Genomic DNA, 22,094 nt, shown 5'->3' with positions numbered 1-22,094 from the left:
ATACTATTATGTTTTCTTTTTATACAAAGATGAAAAAATTGCTATATATTTACATAGAAAATATATCATCCGTATAAATAATTTCTATAAATAAGTTGCTGGACAACGAGATAATTAGCCCAATTAATACAAATCATAAACATTGATATATAAAATGTCTAAAGTTTCAGTACTGGATACATATATACACACATTAGCTATTAATTGGGCAATTATTTGCTCAAAGTCAAGCAATGATAACATTAGAAAATATAATCGATCAAACTCAATTCTTCAATTGCACTATATAATATTCGATATTATAATTTACATAATTGTATATCGATCTAAATATTCTTAACATAATATAGCAAATACATTCCGTGCAACGCACGGGCGAAAATACTAGTTAGTGTTTAATAATAATTGATTCAAAATATTTTTTTTAATACTGCTAACTTTATTATAATGTAGTATCCCAATTCCTAAAGAGTCAATATCACCTCCACTAAGACTAAAACCCACAAAAAAGTACTATTAAACACAAAAAATTAAATTTAAAAATAATAAAAAGTTACTAAAGAAAATAAGCAATGAAGAAAAAGTTGGTTTGGCCAATGAATAGTAAATAGGACAGGTAAAATGGGACAAAGGGAGTATTATTTAGTTGTAATTTAATAAGATAAAATAATTTATGATTACTTTAGTAATAATAAACAATTTATAGTCAAAATATTTATAAAATAATATTACTTATTACGTAAAAATTAAAAATAAAAATAATAATAATAATAATAATATGCTTACAAATAAAAGAAATTGATAAATTGTTGTGCTCATAATACTTATTCATTTAACAAGTTAAGTTTACCATACATGTTGTCATGAATGTAATATTCAGCTGACTATGGATAAATATTCTCAACATTATAGTTACCAATCAACATCATTAGTAGAGCGTTGTCTTGTATATTGAATAATATAAATATATAATACAACATCATCTATTACATTAATTTGAAAATATGTTGCTATTTCCTCCAATTGTTCTGTGAATAATGTTGCATCGAAGTAGAGCTCTAGTTTTCGATTTCCAACAATTAGTTTTAGGGTCTCACTGAACACGTCGAAATGGCTGAGAAAATGTACACAAGATATCATGCTAGAGTATTGTAAGAAGTTAGTAATAAATAAAAATATCCTTTTGAGTAAAGTTGAATGCATAAGTTAATGTATATTGTTTCTTACTGCTGAAGGTGAAAAGAAATCAATATACCAAGAACGGTGTCGTCTTTGTAGTTTATTAAATGACAAGGATGGTGGGATAGTGGGCATCGCCTTGGCACGTATTTGGTCTAAAATATAATGAAAAAATAATTAATATATATAGTTAAGTGTATAATCTATAATCTCTCATTTCGTTCTTGACTTATCAGTTGCTATGATAAAACACATTTTAATTAATGGAACCAATAATACTTGTTAGAACAAGTATTATCATTAGGCTTTAAACTCATGGTTGCAAAAATCGCGCCTAGGCGCTAGGCGGCGCCCGACCGCGTCGAGAAAGGCCGAAATCGGGCTAATAAGTAATAACTAATAATTAATAACTTAATAAAATAAAAAGGCGGGCTAGGAGCTAGGCGCCCCCTAGGCGCCTAGCGATTTTTTCAACTTTGTTTAAAATGCTTAAAGCCTTAATTGGTTCACAATATAAATTGAATGTCAATTCAAGATATGGTTTTATAAGGATTCTAGGAGAATCATTAAATATTGCTTAGTCAACTCATTACAAATGCAATTGAGGGATTTTTTGTCCAAAAGGTATACAAAATTAAGAGTTAATTCCATTTTTGATCCTAGATTTATAAGTGACAGTCCACTTTTAGTCATTTTTTATTAAAACATCCTCATTTAGTCCTAGTATTATTGTGGCATGACCATTTTTGGTCCTCCGTTAACAAAATCATTGAAATATTGTTAAATACAATGACATTTTGATCTTTTTTTATACAAAGTAAGTTAACCCGCTATATTTTTATGTTTATTGTTTTTGGAAAAATTCATAATTGAAGACTAAAATGCCCTTGTATTTAACAATATTTAAACTGTTTTGTTAACAGAGGACCAAAAATGGTCACACCACAATAATACTAAGACTAAAACTGGATAGAAGTGGACTGGCCCCTATAAATCTAGAACAAAAAATGGAATTAACTCCAAAATTAAATTTTGAAGCAGTGGACTTCGAGTCTTAAAGTATCCTCTTAAGTTTAAATGAATCTTTTATCTCCTTCGAGATATTTGGATGACAATTAATCTACTGGAGGATATGATTAAGATATTTTCAAGAGGGATTTATAGGTATCCTTCTAGAAAACAATATTTGAGTTTCACAATCACATATACCATTTCTAGGCATATGAATATATTTTATTCCTTTCTTCTTGGGGAGAAAATACTTTTAGTCAATTTATTGACTGTAGGAAAGATCATAGTTAGTAACTTACTTATTTTTGTGATTTTTGTTTATCACATTTTTGCGAATATCCATCAGGAATTTTACATATAAGTAACCAACTATTCATATAAAATATGTGATAATTATGTCTATTGGCTACATATCTGATTTATTTACTGCTAGTTTTATGAAAGGCGAAATATAATGCCATGACCAATATTGGGTCTCTACGGAAAACCCTCAACTCGCCTTATATTTCTTGTATTTTAATGACACATTATGGTGTATATATTTCTTTAGCGAGTTTTGTATGCTGGAATTGCTCTTTTCTAAAACAGTTAGCACGCTTCGGGCATTATACATGGACAGTTGAATAGCATGTACATAGCCCAAATAATATATTTTTCTTTAAGTTGGACATATGCACATGGCAACTAACATATATGTTTTACATGGACAGTTCATACACAAATGGATTCATTCTTTCATTTGATTCCAAATCCATTATCCATATAAAATCATCAAATATAAATTACTGATTTTCATGGATATTGATCATAAAAATGCTAAAATCAAATAGAAAATGCTATCAAATCAAATATGAAATTGTAGTAAATTTAGAATTTATAGCAAACATGCTTCCCATGGAGGTATGTTACTTTTAAATTACCACACCCTCTTGGTCAATAATATCATATTTTTCACGTACACACTTCCCACAGGAATTCAGAGGCATGTCCTGATCTAATTTTGCAATGTGAAATGAAGTTTCACTGCATACATATATAGAGAAGTGGTGTTGAAAATACAACTGTTATTAATTTTGTTTTTCCATGTAATCTACTAGGGAGTGTTTAGTAATTTACTAATTTCATAGTCTACAGCATTGATATATAAACTGACATAGTTGTCATCTCTCAATCTAATTATTTTGCACTTCAATCAATTCAAATCTCATTCTAAACTGTTCTTCGATGATTTTCAAAACCATCAATATGGTAATTACATTTAATATAATTTAATAGAATTTTGTTTCAACATTTTTGCATATTTCTAATCATATTTTTATGTCTTACAAGGGAAAACATATATTATTTTCGTTGGACGTCATCTAGGAGTATATGGCAATTGGAATGAACCAAAAGGTCAGTTCATCAAATTAGTGATAATTTGTACAAGTTATTAGCATCTAAAGAGGAAACTGCTCGAGCTTTTGACAAGTTTGTAGCAAATCAAATAGATTCGTCGCTTAATGCTAGTGCATCAAGTTGCAGTTCACACACTTCAAATGCAGTGAGAGATACTTCAAAATCATATGAAGCCATGGTGATTTTGTGGCGTGTATAGGATGAGTTAGCACGTGAAAATCATGAACACAACATGAAAGTTGATTCGATCATAGAAGAATTTAAATAGATGCTTTCAAAATAAATAATATTTGAACACACCACTCTATGTGACCTCTATATATATGACACACTTGTTTTTCCAAATCCCTACAATTCCTACAAACATTTTCACCAACTCACCATCTTGGTTTCTCAATCATTATTCATCAAGTAAAAAGAAATGGATATTTTTAAATCATTCTCTATAATGAAACGTTACACAGATGACAACCGTGAAGTACTTGAATTTTATGTTCATACAATATATGGACGGAAGTATTGCATGTCCTTCCATGTTAGAGAGCATGGTTGCAGTTGGAGTTTTCAACTCCCTGGTCAAGTGTGGATACTTTTAATAGGTGTAATAGGATTTGAGTTTACATTCCCGAATGACATCATTAACCCGGGTACTACTGAACGTTTCATCGAAACTTTCAAGCACGCGCCAACTAATTTCTGTTACAACATATCATATGGTTACATCAAAATCTTTTGTTTATATAATTATATTTAATATTTTAGTACTTGAAAAAACATGTTTCAACTAACACTTTTTAAATTGCAGATAATCGATTTATATAAAATTCATTTCAAAGTCCAATACTTTAACTTTTGCAGTCAGTATAACAATTTTCATATACTAATCATTTCCCATGAATTACATATTAATTATTTGTTAATTATTTTGTTTTGATACTAGATTGTTGGGTCACAAAATCATGGGTGCATTATAATGAACCAAGTATATCTACGATTGCTTGGTTTATAACAACAGTTAATATGGATGACCGCATTATGATTCCAGTATGTATGCACAAGCACTTTATTCAGCATGTCAATGCTACGACTCAACTCTTTCATGCAAATAATGAGCCATAGGAGGTACAAGTTCAAACCATGAATTTCTCAAACGAGATTCAAGTTTTTTTTCTCCAAAAATAATATTCAGTAAGGCGATCAAATTATTTTTCGACACGTTGGTTTTTTCAAATTTGAATTTTATGTATTCCGAAATAAAGAACATGTTCAACTCCCTGATGCTCAAGGCAATGGTGGTGAGCACATGCCCTCCCACACTAGTAAGTCAATTTTGAACCTTTAAATTCTTACTTATGTTATAATCCATATACGCAATTAACACTTCATTTGAATCTTTTATGATTTAGATTTGATTTTCGTTCCAACAATGTCGAGTATTCCTCTAGAAGTTGGATTAGATGAATTGTCAGGATGCAGGGCATTACTTATTGATGTGGTTGAATTTTTTTGGGACCCATAAGCCTTATTTGCTTCATCTTCGACACACCTTCGGATAATGACAAAGTACAAGTTATACATGGAAATTTGACTGTGCACTTCAATAACTGTGACCCCAACTACAAACAATCATTCCATGCTCTCAATCATTTGTTTGAATATCGTGTCAAGGCTACCACGAAAAACTATTTGGTGTTCTTTAATTGTCAACTTCGAAGAATTTACACGCTTATTTTTTTTACTATTGTGAATTCGAACGAATGAGCAAAAATTTATTCTCTTATTATATTACATATTCTGTATTTGTGGACGACGATCTGTAATAAAATAACGATATATGTAATATGATAACTATTGTGATCTTGAATAACCGTGTCCTTTTATCTTTTATTTTAAAAAGATTGTTACTATTGAATGTAATAGTAGATTATTTTATTTCTCAATTCGATTGTGCCTCAACAATTTTTTTTAAAAGAAAACATGCACAATTGTTTCATGAAGTTTTATGAGCTGCCACAATGAAGAAACTTATTAGCTTTGATGTCAAATCAAAATATATTAATACCTACTATGTACTTTACGAGGCAATGAGATTATAAAATCGAGATTATAAATTTAAAATCACAATAGTACCACCAGACAATTTTTGCCCAATTTTTATGAAACACGCCTGCCCAATTGTTACGAAACATCGGGATTATAAATTTAAAATCACAACTATTGTAAATATACGCATTGTATACTTCGTTTTTTAATAATAAACTATACAATGCACTCAAAAAATAAATTGCTTAATAAATCAATAAACATAAAAGCATTAAAACTTAAAAAAATTACCACTTAGTCTATTAAATGTCTTAATCCAAAATTTTATGCTCGAACGAGTTGCCCTATGTATTTCATTCATACCTACGCAAAGCATGTTGCTTTGTCTCATCCAAAAAGTCATACATCATCGATGCATTATAATGTTGTTCCTCACCAAATTGATTAGTCATTCTAGCTTGACTAGAAGACTCATGCACCTGAAAATCCTGTATTGGGTGGTATTCAAACAGGAAATTGTAAGTAGGAAGAGATTTGACATTCATTGTTACAGGTTGGACTGGGTAGTAATATGACCTGTGCTGTGTAGGATCATACACCACACTCGTAGGGGTGGCAAAGGTCGAGTACTGAGTATTAGGACTCTATGTATTTGAGTCAGATTATGACTACTTATCTTAGTCTTCATATGATTCTCCTTGTATATATATATATATATATATGTATATATATATACTTGTTAATAAAATTACTAAAAAGAAAAATATTTGTGAAACTCCTTGAGTTGTAACAAGTCCTTGTGACAACTTTGTTAGTTCAGCTGATAGTTCAAAAACAGGTTCTCTTGTGATGTATTAGGTTTCCTGTAGTTCAGCAAAAGGCTCAGAAGACTCAGAAGACACTGAACCAAGACAAGGAAGACAAGAAGAGGAATCAGAGTCAGTTACGAAGGCTTTAACAAACTTAACCGAATCTGGGCAAGATATATATGAGGAAAAATTTCCAGTGATATGACTGGTCATTCTTCCAGAGTATACCAAAGATCTGAGTGTGAAAGTTTCCTCATATGTGATAACAATAAATCTTGGCAAAGCTTACCTTTGATTCAAGATGCATCTTCCTCATGAAGTTTTGGGCATGCAATCACTCTGAACGCCAGTTGTGCTATAATTGAGGGGGAGCCTCAATTCAAGAAGATCGGGAGATCAAGTATTCTTCAACTCTTCAAGGTTGAACTCTAGAATGGTGATGATGAAGATTTCTAGAGTTACCGCGTGATTCTCTACTGTAAACTTGTGGTACATTTTCAGAATTGATCAATGAAGAGTTGGGCAATCAGAGTGATGCCCCCCAGACGTAGGAATTGAGATTCCGAACTGGGTTACCAATTCTCGGTGTTCTTACTGCTTTACTATCTTTTTACACATTAACTGCTTAATACTCTATTTCGTTTTGCTGCACTAGATCAGTAAATAGTTAAAGGTCATCTAACAAATCTAGTAATTAGATTTAATAGTTGGAAGACTCTTTTTCAATCTTAGACCTAGGACACGGAAGTCTAAGTTTTTCATTTGGTATCAGAGCACAACCTCAAGGTTTTTCCCTTGATAATGATCCTTTGAATCTCTTTTGAATCTCTCTGTTTTCCTTGTTACTAACCATTCTTCTCAAGATTAGCTGCTGTGTGTCCTAAAGAAGATATGGAAGGGCAAACAAGACCTCCTCAACTGATTTGTACAAATTATGCCTACTGGAAGGCGAGAACCAAGATCTATCTTCAGGCACAAGGAGTGAATGTGTGGAAGGCCGTCACTCATGGGTGGACTCACCCCAAAAGGATTCAAGAAGACAAGTCAAAAATTCTTGCTCCTGTTGAACAGTGGAGCGCCGAAGAAATTAGTAATAGTGACAATAACAACAAGACACTGAACACAATTACTGGATCGCTTGATGAGGATCAATTCGGGTTAATTGCTGGATGCAGTTCTGCAAAGGATGCCTGGGAAATTCTTGAAAAACTTTATGAAGGAGACTCCTCTGTCAAACAAACCAAAATGCAACAAGTCCTCACCAGATTTGAATAATTACGGATGAAAGATGAAGAAACCATTGTTGAATTTAATACTAGGGTTCAAGAATTGAAGAACGAAGCTGCCGTATTGGGGGAACCATTCTCCTCGGATAAACTGGCCAGGAAGATTCTTCGATCCCTCCCTGTATGCTTCAGGATGAAAGTCACTGCAATTCAAGAGAGCGTAGGTTGGGAAACGAAATCTGTTGCGGAATTAATGAGCAATCTAAGGACATACGAAATGGATATCCTATCGCAAGACAGTAACTCAAAAAGGGGTAAGAATGTTGACAAGGGTTGGAGTATTGTGTGAGGGGTTGATTCGTCAAAAGATATTTATGTTAAAACGGAAAGTCTGTGACTCCCCGAGTGTCGGTCTCGAAGGAGGGACGTGGAGGTGTGTAACCCCTCGGTTTTTTCGACAAAGTTAAGGTTCGAGAATATTGATGTAAAATTTTTTAAGCTATGACGTTTAAGAGAAGACTGTTCGGTGCTCGAAATAATTTTTTAGGATTGGTTATCGATAAGCTGCGAACTACGTACCGGTCACGAATCGAGAAAATTTTAAGGATATAGATTCAGTTCGAATTTTCTAGAATTTGGATTTTTAAGTATTATACGATTAAACCTGAATTTTTGATTAGCTCAAGAGAAATCTTAAATGGACTGTAAGGGATAAATTGTTACGGACTCTTAACCTAAATTTGGCGGATTACCGGAAAATTCCCAAAATTGGTGATTTGCGACGGGAATATTTTTACGATAATTTTGGTATTAGAATTTTCCCGAATTAAGTTATAATCCTCCGAACATTCATCTGATTTAACCATAAACTGGCCAATTTAATTGTGATCTTCTTAAGGACTCCATGGGGTGATGACAAGTGGCAACCAAATCTTAGTCAAGATTGGATCATTTAATGTTAGCATTAATGAGGTATGGAGGCATTGCACTTGTTACTTCCATTTCAAGCAAAAATTAATGATCATCCTCTCTCCTACACACCCCCTTTTTCGAGCATAACACAAGGAAGAAGAGGAGGAAAAATATTAGTCTTCCTTATTTGTGATCTAAGAACACCTTAGGCAATTCTTCAACTCCAAAGAACTCTACTCTAGGTAAGAACTTCGGTTTTGTTCGGTTCAATCCCTCCTAAGACTTAAGCTTAGACTTAAGATTTATGAAAACATTGTATTATGGTGTTTTATTAGGATCTTTGGTGAAGGAATCCAAGGAAGGCACCATCAACTAGTACGGTTTTTAAAGGTTTCTACAAAGGTAAGGAATCCCTTAAGTTGGCTCAATCACTTGAATATAAACAATTGCTAGGAAATTACACGGTTAGGAATTTTTACGTGATAATTATGTGTTATGTTATGGATCTATAAATTGGCTTCAAAATCCTTACTTTGATTTTTGGTAAATTCTAATATACATGTTACAGCTATTTTATGCATGTATAGGTTGTATTCATGCCCATATAAATTTATACTTGTGAAATTATTGAGTAAAAACCAAACTAGTTTCCAGCAGTGACTTTCGAAAATTATTGGGAAAAATTGGTAAGGCATTTTGACTCCAAATTTTGTAGACATGTAGATCAACACGTTTAGAACCTACATATAAAATTTCATAATGATCGGAGTAGTGTAAGTATGGTTTTTGCTCATTTCTCCAAAACTGGTCCAGTGAGAAGAATATTTCGGACCAAGGGCAAAAAGGTAATTTTCTGTGTTAATTCGTGGACCTATATGACCAAAACTTTTTATGGACATCAAGTACTATGAGTTAGGGTTCTACCATAAAAACTTCAAGTGAAAAAGAGTTCGGGAACTATTTTTAACGGCCCGATCTTTCGGGTGTCGCCAGCAGAAATCTCCCAGCAGAGGGCCGGACGCGGCACGGACGCGCGCGTCCGTAGGCGCCCAGCCTTCGGCACAGCCTGCCGAACCAGCGGACGCGGTCCGGACGTGCGTCCGCTGATGCGGCCAGTCGCGAGTCCGCGCGACGCGGACTCGTTTCGACTTGTTTTCGACCCGGTTTTTCCCCGATGTTTTTAACCTTGAGTGTTGTGACATTTTGAAAGCCTACGGGCATCCGGGTGAATATTTTTGGAAATTAAATTATTATTTTGGTATCCTACTAATTTGGAAGAGTATTTGTACTTGAAAATTATTATGACTCCTATGCTTGGATTTCTGTGATGTGACTAATACTAACCTAAGTATGCGGGTTGGGAAAATATACTTGAGTGAGTTTTGGCTATGGAGTCGTGTGACTTAAAGGTGGGTGATGTGTTCCCCACGGGTTACTTAAAGATGGGAGATGTGTTCCCCATGTACGAATCAAAGATGGGTGATGTGTTCCCCACGTGTTACTTAAAGATGGGTGATGTGTTCCCCATGTACGAATCAAAGGTGGGTGATGTGTTCCCCACGTGTTACTTAAAAATGGGTGATGTGTTCCCCATGTACGAATCAAGGTGGGTGATGTGTTCCCCACGTGTTACTTAAAAATGGGTGATGTGTTCCCCATGTACGAATCAAAGGTGGGTGATGTGTTCCCCACGTGTTACTTAAAGATGGGTGATGTGTTCCCCATGTACGAATCAAAGGTGGGTGATGTGTTCCCCACGTGTTACTTAAAGATGGGTGATGTGTTCCCCATGTACGAATCAAAGGTGGGTGATGTGTTCCCCACGTGTTACTTAAAGATGGGTGATGTGTTCCCCATGTACGAATCAAAGGTGGGTGATGTGTTCCCCACGTGTTACTTAAAGATGGGTGATGTGTTCCCCATGTACGAATCAAAGGTGGGTGATGTGTTCCCCACGTGTTACTTAAAGATGGGTGATGTGTTCCCCATGTACGAATCAAAGGTGGGTGATGTGTTCCCCACGTGTTACTTAAAGATGGGTGATGTGTTCCCCATGTACGAATTAAAGGTGGGTGATGTGTTCCCCACGGGTGAATTTAAGTTGGGAGTTGTGTACTTCACGGGCAAGGTGTGAGAGCTAACCGTAAGATGTCCTAACATTAGAGGTGGGAGTTGTGTACCCCACGGGTGAATTAATGAATGTGTTATATGTTTGAATTACTGAGAATAAGTGAAACTGCTTGTTGTTAGAATGTTTGCAGGTCGGTTGCGATTGATGGGTAATGTTATCTCGCCTTGTTATTATTGAGAATTATTCTTGAAAACCTTTGTTTATTTTCAAGTGACCATGGATATCCTTACTTAGCCGTCGCGCTAACTACACTTCATTGTGTACCTTATTAGATGAAGTCTAGCGTGGGTATGCTCAGGTAGCCGATGAGCTCTGAATAGGATGGAGGTTGAGGTTGAGATCCTAGAATAGACACCTTGGAATAATTATGTCCACTTGTATTAAGTTGGACTTTGGATGTATTCTGATGTTGTAAGTTTAGCCTGTGCGTTTGGGTATAGGAGAGATACCTAAGCGTGGCGGTAACACCCAGTTTTCTGCTNTGCGATTGATGGGTAATGTTATCTCGCCTTGTTATTATTGAGAATTATTCTTGAAAACCTTTGTTTATTTTCAAGTGACCATGGATATCCTTACTTAGCCGTCGCGCTAACTACACTTCATTGTGTACCTTATTAGATGAAGTCTAGCGTGGGTATGCTCAGGTAGCCGATGAGCTCTGAATAGGATGGAGGTTGAGGTTGAGATCCTAGAATAGACACCTTGGAATAATTATGTTCACTTGTATTAAGTTGGACTTTGGATGTATTCTGATGTTGTAAGTTTAGCCTGTGCGTTTGGGTATAGGAGAGATACCTAAGCGTGGCGGTAACACCCAGTTTTCTGCTGGTTAGACGCTTCCGCAACGTATTATATTTTAAGGATTTTGTAATAAATCCAAGATGTGAAAAATTGGGGTGTTACAAGGTGTGTCAAACGTTCGAGAGTTTACTTGATTGGATCATGCATAGGATTCGAGTGTGGTGAAGGGTGGATTTGTGAGTGAGAGTAGTTCATTTGGTTGGTTTGAGTGCAAGAGAGTAGTAAAGTAAAAGTGATTTTGTGAATATGTAAAGTAGTGTTCATGAATATTGCATAGTGGAGTGTCTAAGGTCATGGATTAGGATTGCTAGGATATTGTCTATTCAAGAGTGTGTTGTCTTAGTCCTTTTCCACCTTTGTGTACTAAGGCTTCTTTGACTTAGGAGTGCCTTCAAGCATCCAAAGTTCTAAGAGGAATTTTATCAAACACTTAAGCTACACACTATCCTACTATTCTTAAGAAGTCCATAGGAACTTTGATTGTGTCAAGCTTCAAATCCTAACTCTAATCAAAGACATGAAAGAGTCAAGAGCTCAATCTCTCATCTAGATTGGCCAAATCCAAACAAGATCTCATCAAAACAACAATCAAAAGACAAGAATAGATAATCCATCAACACAAACTCATAGATCCAAAATATAGAAATAAGATCATCACAAAAGCAATATTCAATCACACAATCCAAATCCCTAGACTAAATTAGCTACTCATAATATGAAATGCAAGCAAAAGCTAATTTAATCCAGGAACAAGATAGCTAAAATTATAGAAATGAAATAGAGATCACCTAGAGAGAAGAAGACCTTCAATCCAAGCTTGTTGTCTTCTACAATGGAGATTGATCTTATCTAAAAAGCTAAGAAAAATGGAGAAAGTTCTCCAAAGGAAAAACTAAGAAAAGGAAAACTAAATTTCTGGGCTCCTCCTTTTGGAAATTCATCAAAAGGGTTTAAATAGTCTCCGAAATGACAACCCTAGCTGAAATTCGCGCATCACCGTCTCCACGCCTCTCACATGCGTGTGAGCGTGCGTGGGAAGCTTCTGGAAAGTTTTCACGCCTGCTCACACGCGTGTGGCCTTCCAGCTTGGTCCTCCGGGGCTCCGCTCTTGCCTGGTTTGCTCTTTAAGCTCAACTTTTGGTCCAATTTGCTCCTAGGGCTCCTGTTTTACTTCTTTTAAGCTAAAAGTAGCTTTTGTGCATCAGTTAGTGATTTTCAAGCATTTACGCACATAATTTACCAAGTAAGGATGCTATAGATGCGATAAAACACCCTAAAATGTGCCTGAAATAAGGGTATCTTGAAGTCTTATCAAATGTTGCGTTTTTTGCAGAAGAATGTGACTCAGAAGAAGAGTGCGAAGAATTAGATGATGAATCTGTGGCAATGATAACAAGAAATTTCACCAAGATTCTGAAACAAATAAATCGAAGAAACAGAGGAGGCAAGAATCAACAAAACAGACCTAACAGTGCTGCTCCATCCTCGTCTAACTCATCTCGAACCGTCGGAAAATCATCAAATCCAAATCAACAGAAGAACTTTGGTCAAATCAATCAGTTCGGTCAAAACCAAAACTTGACTTGACAAAATCAATGGCAGCAAGGGGAAGTTAAAAATAAGAACAAAGGAATTCAGTGCAGAGAATGTGAAGGTTTTGGACACATTCAGGTGGAATGTGCCACTTACCTCAAAAGAAAGAAATCCATGAAGGCAACAACCTGGAGTGATGAAGATTGTTCTGAAGAAGCTCAAGATGAAGATGAAGAAATATCAGGAAACTTCGTAGCATTTACTGTAGTTGTGGCTGAATCTCACTCGCACTTGGATAATTGTTCAGATCATGAAGATGTAGATAAAATACCTTATGAAAAACTTGAACAATCCTACATCAAACTATACAAGAAATGAGATATTCTCTTAAAGACTCACACAACCACAAATTCTAAAAATGAGTTCCTGGAAAAGAACATTGAATCCTTGAAAAACAAGTTGCTGATACAAATGCTGAACTAGCAGAGTCCAACTCCAAAGTGATGAAGCTCTCAGTAGAATTAGAAGCCTACAAGAAACAAATCCAAATGATGAACACAACATCAACTCTCAATCAAATCCTTGACTCTGGAAGAGCACCCAACATTCGAAATGGTCTGGGGTACACTCGAAACTCTCAAAATTCTTTTACTACTAAGTTTGTCCCTGCAGGTACTAGCACTTGGACAAATGTTGAAACCTACCAGAAGATCTTGAGGAAATATAATCCAACATGTCATTACTGCTGCAAGAAAGGACACACAAGACCGGAATGTTACAGATTCTACAGTGACCAGAGAACTGACAAATTTCAGAAGAAATGGATCACCCCAGTCAGTCGTCAAGTTTGGGTAAGAAAATCTGATCTAGTTTGTTATTCTATGTTTTTTAGAAAAGAGCAGGGAAAATGGTATTTCGACAGTGGCTGTTCTAGACATATGACCGGCAGTAAAAAATTTCTCAAGAATGTGATTCCATATACTGGACAAGTAACCTTTGGTGATGGAATTAAGGGTGACATCATGGGTATTGGGATCCTCAATGTAGCTAGACTACCCTCACTATCAAAGGTACTACTGGTACAGGGTCTTAAAGCAAATCTGATCAGCATCAGCCAGTTGTGTGACCAAAAGTTGAATGTAGGGTTCACGAAAGATCGATGCATTGTTAAGGACAAACAGAACAAAGTTATTATGGAAGGTATAAGATCCTCTGACAATTGCTATATTCTGTCTTCCAATCTTTTGTGTTGCAGCACTACCACTAGTAATACAGATCTTTGGCATCAAAGACTTAGGCACATGAATTATCAAGATATGAACCATCTCATAAGTCATGAATGTGTAAGGGGTGTACCAAAGTTCAAAGTTAAGGAAACTGGTGTATGTGGCCCTTGTCAGCTAGGAAAGCAAACCAGAACCCCACAAAAACATTTCAACCATATAGGAACCTCTTCATATTTGGATCTTCTGCATATGGACCTAATCGGACCAACACAGGTGGAAAGTTTGGGAGGTAAAAGGTATATTTTTGTCTGTGTTGATGATTACTCTCGTTTTTGCTGGGTAATGTTCCTCAGAAACAAGTCAGAAACCTTTGAACAATTTGAGAAACTGTGCTTGAAGCTGCAAAAAGAAAAGGGATTGCATATTGGTAAAATTGTGAGGATTAGGTCGGACCATGGTAGGGAATTCGAAAATCAGTACTTATCGAACTTCTGCTCCGAAAATGGAATCAGTCATGAATTCTCAGCCCCGAAAACTCCCCAGCAAAATGAAGTAGTTGAGCGAAAGAACAGAACCATCCAAGAAATGGCCCGAGTCCTAATAAACAGCAAAGACCTTCCTCAGTTCTTTTGGGCAGAGGCAGTTCATACTGCATGTCATATAATCAACAGAGTGTATCTTAGACCTGGGATGTCGCATACACCATATGAGCTGTGGCGAGGAAGGAAACCAAATTTGAAGTACTTTCGCATTTTTGGCAGCAGATGCTATATCTTAAATGACAGAGAAAAGGTTGGAAAATTTGAACCCAAGAATTACAAAGAAGCACTCCAAGACGAAGACTGGATAAGGGCTATGTAGGATGAACTTGCTCAATTTGAGAGAAATGAGGTATGGGATCTTGTGCCATGCCCTTTAGACGCAAATGTAGTCGGCACAAAGTGGATTTTTCGAAATAAAACCGATGAATAGGGAAATGTGGCCAGAAATAAGGCCAGACTAGTGGCACAAGGTTACTCACAAATTGAAGGGATTGACTATGAAGAAACTTTTGCGAAGAAACTTTTGCACCCGTGGCTAGACTTGAGTCTGTAAGATTACTGCTGGCCGTCTCCTGCATCTTGAACTTTCAACTGAACCAGATGGACGTAAAAACTGCTTTTTTGAATGGACTTCTCAATGAGGAAATCTTCGTAGCTCAACCAAAAGGATTTGAGGATCCACATTATCCTGATTACGTCTATAAACTGAAAAAGACCCTTTATGGTCTGAAACAGGCCCCAAGAGCATGGTATGAACGGCTCACACAATATCTTCTGAAAAATGGGTACATCCGCGGTGGAGCAGACAAAACACTGTTTGTCAAAAAGACCACTGGTCACATAACTGTGGCCTAGGTTTATGTAGACGATATTGTTTTCGGCTCAACATCCCCTGCAAATGTTAAGGAGTTTATTCAAGTCATGGAAAAGGAGTTTGAGATGAGCATGATAGGGGAATTAACATACTTTTTGGGTCTACAGGTAAAACAGATGGAAACAGGGCTGTTTTTGTCGCAGACCAAATATGCCCAAAACTTGGTCAGAAGGTTTGGTCTTGACTCTGCTAAGGAGGCTAAAACACCTCTTTCCACCACTGTAAAACTATCAAAAGACTCCGACTCAAAACCTGTTGAAGGGAAACTCTATAGAAGTATGATTGGTAGTCTACTGTACCTAACAGCAAGCAGACCAGATATAATGTTCAGTGTAGGTTTGTGTGCACGCTTTCAAGCAAACCCAAGGGAAGCACATTTAAATGCAGTCAAAAGAATCATCAAATATGTTAAGGGGACTGTAAATTATGGACTATGGTATTCGCGTGACTCAGGGACTGAACTACTTGGATACAGTGATGCTGACTAGGCAGGAAATCTGGAGGACAGAAAAAGTACATCAGGAGGGTGTTTTTTCTTAGGCAAAAACCTTGGCTCATGGTTCAGTAAGAAACAAAACTCCATCTCATTGTCTACTGCAGAAGCAGAATACATAGCTGCTGGGAGTTGCTGCACTCTACTCATATGGATGAAACAGATGCTGAACGATTATGGACTAAAGTTCAGTAGTGCTGATCTTCACTGTGACAACACCAGCGCTATTAATATTGCAAAAAATCCAGTCCAGCATTCCCGCACTAAGCATATAGATATCAAACATCACTTCATCAGGGATCTTGTGGAAAGTGGTGACATTAAGTTGCACTACATACCAACAGACAAACAACTGGGAGACATATTTACAAAGGCACTGGATCCAATCAGATTCAACATCCTAAAATCAAAACTTGGTTTGTGTAATGGTCCGCCGAACTAGTGTAGTAAGTGGGACACCCTTTCGTCCTCATCTTAGGTTATTTCTTTTAATTTTTTAGTTATATTTTCTTTTACTACGCACTATACTAATATCTGTCTTGATAAGCATATAATCCCTGAAGAACAGTGCACACGTCTGACCAAACGGCTATAGCATTAATTTCGGAAATGACAACTGTCAAATCTGCACGACTCCCACTCTCCTCATGCCTCATCACGTGACCCGAAAAAGCAGGTCATCATGGAGTCCTTCGACCTTTGAAAATCCAGTTGCGTTAAGGGGAAATAAAAGATCTTGCAAATCTCTCAAAGCTGCAAACCCTCTCACAAACCTCACACGAAACCAGGAACATTGAAGCAAAGCTCTACAATGGATCAAGATGAAACCCAATACTTTGATTTCTCCAGACTCACAAACAAATATCCCTCTGAAATTCAACATCAAGCATCCCGAGAGATGGTCATGATAATCAACAACAAGATAAAGCCTCCGGGAGGAGAACCAATCTAGTCGTGGTACTCGAGGGCAGAGCAACTAGACTACTTGAAAGGATTTCTCAAACCACTTGCATTCGAGAAAGGAGAAACAACAAAGGCCAAGGATCTTGAGGTTTATTCTGAAACATCCTTCTTCTTTATCTGTTTTATTCGACAAATGAATATACATGAACAGCATAGTTTCTGTCTTTAACATTTTTTCAGGATATAATTGTTCTATCGGATACTAAGGATGAAACTAACCCAGAAAATGTCACTGTAGAAAAACCTTTGCCTCTAGTCTCTGTAAAACAAGAACCAATAGATGATGAACCTGATAAACTGTCTGTTTTTGATAAAAATCCACCTGTGCCTGATAATGTCGTCCCAGAGTCTGCCGTAGTATATGGTCCCCATCAACTTGAACCTCCTGCTTCACTATTCTCCAAACTCAATCTGTTTAACATCATGGATGAACACCGAAGATCAACTTCTCTCACAAATAGACTGTCTATTCCCTTGAACATCCCTCAGAATCCAAAACCCTCACAAGATCAAATTCTATCTCTACCATCATCACAAACCACACACACAGATAACCCTGAACATCAAAATTCTGAAACTCTTCTTCCCATCCAGTCAGAAAACTCACATACTGACGAAACTAGGTCTGAACCTCTATCTGAACCAAATCCAGAAATAACACCTGCCAACCCCATTGATGATTCTCCGTTAGATTTTGAGTTTGAAACAGGAAATCCTCCAGAAATACAAGTTACAGAACCGACTGATGAAGAAGACAATCTGCCTTTGTCACGAGTGAAGAAGAACCAAGAAAAGGCTAAAGGAAAGAAGAAGATCCAAGAAGACCTAGCTGACAAAAATCCTGTGGCAAAAATTCAAGTCTTTCCTGCCCCTGCCACAAGGCGAAAAACCAGATCATCCACAGCTCAACAGGAAAAGGAAACCCCCTCACCAGCTCGAAAAACAAAGAGAAAACTGCCAATTGCAGAACAACCTGTCCCCCTGAAAACCACTGCAAGTAAGAAGAGAAAGAAGAACACCACTCCAACTCAACAACCTGAAAGCCAGCCGGATGTCTCTGCTGTAACACCCCTTGAAATAATCACCCCTCAATTCATATCTGATGAGTATGCAGCAAGATGGGACTCCACAAACAAAAGGAAAATCTTGAGCGAAAGGTATCTTGATGTTGAAAAGTTCAAGTCTGAGTGTCAACTCATGCCAGTATTCGAAAAGCTGAATCTTGTCAAGTCTGTCACAACCCAAAGGAGCTACCCACCTATAGCCATAAAGGAATTCTATGCCAACCTAATGAAGAGCATCAAGGAGGCTGGATCACTACAATATGGACGAGTTTGGCTAAGAGGAAATGAGTACAGTTTTGATACTCGCACCATCAACATGTATCTGGATATTGATGCAAGTGATATTGAGGACCCGGTCATTGGAGCAAACACCATCACAAAGGTCATTACAGGGGGAACATACAGCTATTGGCCTGCAGAAATCAACATGTTACCTGCAAAATCCTTGACAACAAAGTATGCAATCCTACACAAAATAGCCATGACAAATTGGATGCCGAATGAACACAGAGCATGATTAAACTTACTTATGGCCACCTTGATCTACAAAATCGGAAGAGGTATTCCTATTGATTTACGCGATATAATCTTCAAACATGTGGCCTCTTTCAGGAAACTAGAGTCAAAGGAAAGCAAAGTGAAACTACATTTCCCCTGCACAATCTACGGTGTACTGCGTTCACAAGGATTCAAACCTGAGCCAAATGAGCCTATGGAAGCCCCACGAGTTAGAACAATTGATGCCAGACTCAAACAAGGAACTCATGTGCTTGACATCTTCCCAGAACATGCAAGTAGCTCAGCCCCAGCTCTGAACCTTAATGCACCGTTTACCAACAAACTCACAGCCCAACACCTTGATAAAAGCATCAGAGATCTTAACACGATCATACAGATACTTGTTGAAAAGAGAACAATTGAGATGCAGTTACGTGAACAATTGAGATTGAGAGACCAAGAGATGACTGCTACTGTCGCTGAAACACCCACTAATCCAACCACTGCACCTGAAGCTGATTCCACTGCAAACAGCCAGGAGGATGAGTCCTCAGAATCTGATTGATTCTTTTTTAATACCTGGGTTGCCTTTTCTACTTGGTCCTGCTGAGGAGTCTTGTGGCTACAGATTCACAAGTTCCTGGCAATAGGGGGAGTAGGAACAACCTTCTAAACATTGGTTACTACTATGGTTCTACGGTTACTTAGTACTTGGTAATTTTTTGCTGAAGAAGATAGTCTGAGTAATTTTTTGTTGAAGAAGATAGTCTGAAGACCCCACCTGCTCTGCCAATGGATTATTTGTAATAGGGTCTCATGTTAGTTTATGGTCCTTTTGTTTTGTATGATGATATAATCATCTTCATATTTTGTTGGTTGTTTGATTCTGTTTTTTTTTTTTTTTTTTGGGACTATGTTTTGAATGAACGCTGTTTTTAACTATCACTGATGTTTTAGGAAGATTGTTGTGAATTGCCAAGAAACTTGCTACAAAGGGGGAGATTGTTACTAAAATTACTAAAAAGAAAAATATTTGTGAAACTCCCTGAGTTGTAAACTTGTGGTACATTTTCAGAATTGATAAATGAAGAGTTGGGCAATCAGAGTGATGCCCCCCAGACGTAGGAATTGAGATTCCGAACTGGGTTACCAATTCTCGGTGTTTTTACTGCTTTACTATCTTTTTACACATTAACTGCTTAATACTCTATATTTGTTTTGCGGCACTAGATCAGCAAATAGTTAAAGGTCATCTAACAAATCTAGTAATTAGATTTAATAGTTGGAAGACTCTTTTTCAATCTTAGACCTAGGACACGGAAGTCTAAGTTTTTCAATATATATATATATATAGGATCGCGTTCAGGTGCGTACTGGCCGCCAGGAGAGAACTGCGGACGAACCACAGCGCGCCACGTGTCCGGAATGTAGTTGCATATAACGTTATAACTAGGTGCACGTAATGTTATAACTAGGTGCACCTAGGTGCATAAATGTTAACAAAGTAAATTATTTGCACCTGTAAGTGAAAATAGGTGCACACGTGCAAGTAAACTGTATTACAAGTGCAAGTAAATTGTACAATGAGCATTAATACTAAGTGCGCCCAATGTTATAACTAGGTGCACCTAATGTTATAACTAGGTGCACATAGGTTGCACCTAGGTGCATGAATGTTAACAAAGTAAATTACTTGCACAAGTTCAACTAAAATGTATTGCAGATGCAAGTAAAATGTATTACAGGTGCAAGTGAATTGTGCAGTGAGCATCAATACTAAGTGCACATAATGTTATAACTAGGTGCACCTAATGTTATAACTAGGTGCAACCTATGTTAAAACTAGGTGCACCTAGGTTGCACCCAAGTGCATGAGTATTAACAAGGTAAATTTACTTGCATTTGTAAGTGAAAATATTTGCGAAAATAGGTGCATGAATATTAACAAGGTAAATTATTCGCACTTGTAAGTGAAAATAGGTGCGAAAATAGGTGCACTTGTAAGTGAAACTAGGTGCACTTTTAAGTGAAACTAGGTGCACCAAAGTTCCAGTTATTTACGAAAATGCCACCGCGTCATTTTTTTAAAATTGCATCTGATTCATTGATCTGGACACATGGACGGTTGTGGAGCGTTCTCATTTCCTACCTGGGCGAGAGTTCGCACGAGAGTGCAACCCTATATATATATATATATATATATATATATATATATATATATATATATATATATAGGGTCAGGTTTAGGTGCGGCCGTGCGGTTCACACCACTCAATATTACGAAATACACCACTCAATGTTAAGAAATACACCACACAAATATGCACTGTGGTGTGTTTCTTAACATTGTGGTGTGTTTCTTAACATTGAGTGGTGTATTTCGTAACATTGAGTGGTGTGTGACCACACGGCCGCACGGGAGAGCACGGCCGCACCTGAACCAATATATATATATATATATGCGTGTACTCTTGTAATCAAGTTCTGTCAATACAATTTACAGTTCTCATCTAGCATCAGTTAGCTAGGTGATGGATTTAATTAACCCGGGGTAGCACGAATTAATAAACCCGATAAAATTAAGGACTTGACAAGGTAAGAATTAACAAGGAATGTTGTAATGGTTGGACAATTAGGGTATATCACAGAGATAATATTGTATTAATGGTAAAAAGTGTTATTACAAAGGTAAGACTAGTGTAATAACAAGACAAGAGTAATCTAGCTTTCAGACACATCGTTTAGGCCTACCCCTCAAAAAGACACAATGGAGTGATTTTATACTGTAAATCGACGCTAACTACCCCAGAGAAGATGGTAGGGAGTTACAGCTGCCTTGGACTGCAACAAACGCCGCAAGACTCACACCAACGCGAAGACCCTTCACTCGGCCAAGCATAGGGCTCAATCGAGTGCCGACCTCGGCCAAGGTGGTCAACCGCAGCCGGGATGGCCGACCTCGGCTAGGGAGGTCCGCCCTAGCCGACCCCGCGGGGAAGTCAGCCTTGGCCGACCCCGCGGGGAGGTCCGCCTTGGCCGACCCCGAGGGGAAGTCCGCTTTGCCCAACCCTACGAGGAGGTCAGCCTTGGCCGACCCTGCGGGGAGGTCATCTTTGGCCGTCCCAGTGGGGGGGTCTGCCTTGGCCGACCCCACGGGGATGTCTGCCTTGGCCGACCCCGTGGCCAAGCACGGAGCTTGGCCATCCAGGTCGATCGGGTCCGGTCTTGGTGTTCCGAACTTGGTTAGCTCTGTATTATCCCGCTCCAGGTCCATTGGTAATTATTCGATCATCAGTCTCCCACTCTCTAAGCTTCGAGAAGTCGTCAGCGAAAGAGAGTACTCTTGCTCCGACCTTCTTAAGCATGAACTCTTCACCTTGAGCTCTTCCCT

The sequence above is a fragment of the Ipomoea triloba genome, chromosome 1 (genome assembly GCF_003576645.1).
Source record: "Ipomoea triloba cultivar NCNSP0323 chromosome 1, ASM357664v1".
Lineage (NCBI taxonomy): Eukaryota > Viridiplantae > Streptophyta > Magnoliopsida > Solanales > Convolvulaceae > Ipomoea > Ipomoea triloba.
This window is presented reverse-complemented; position numbering follows the sequence as displayed.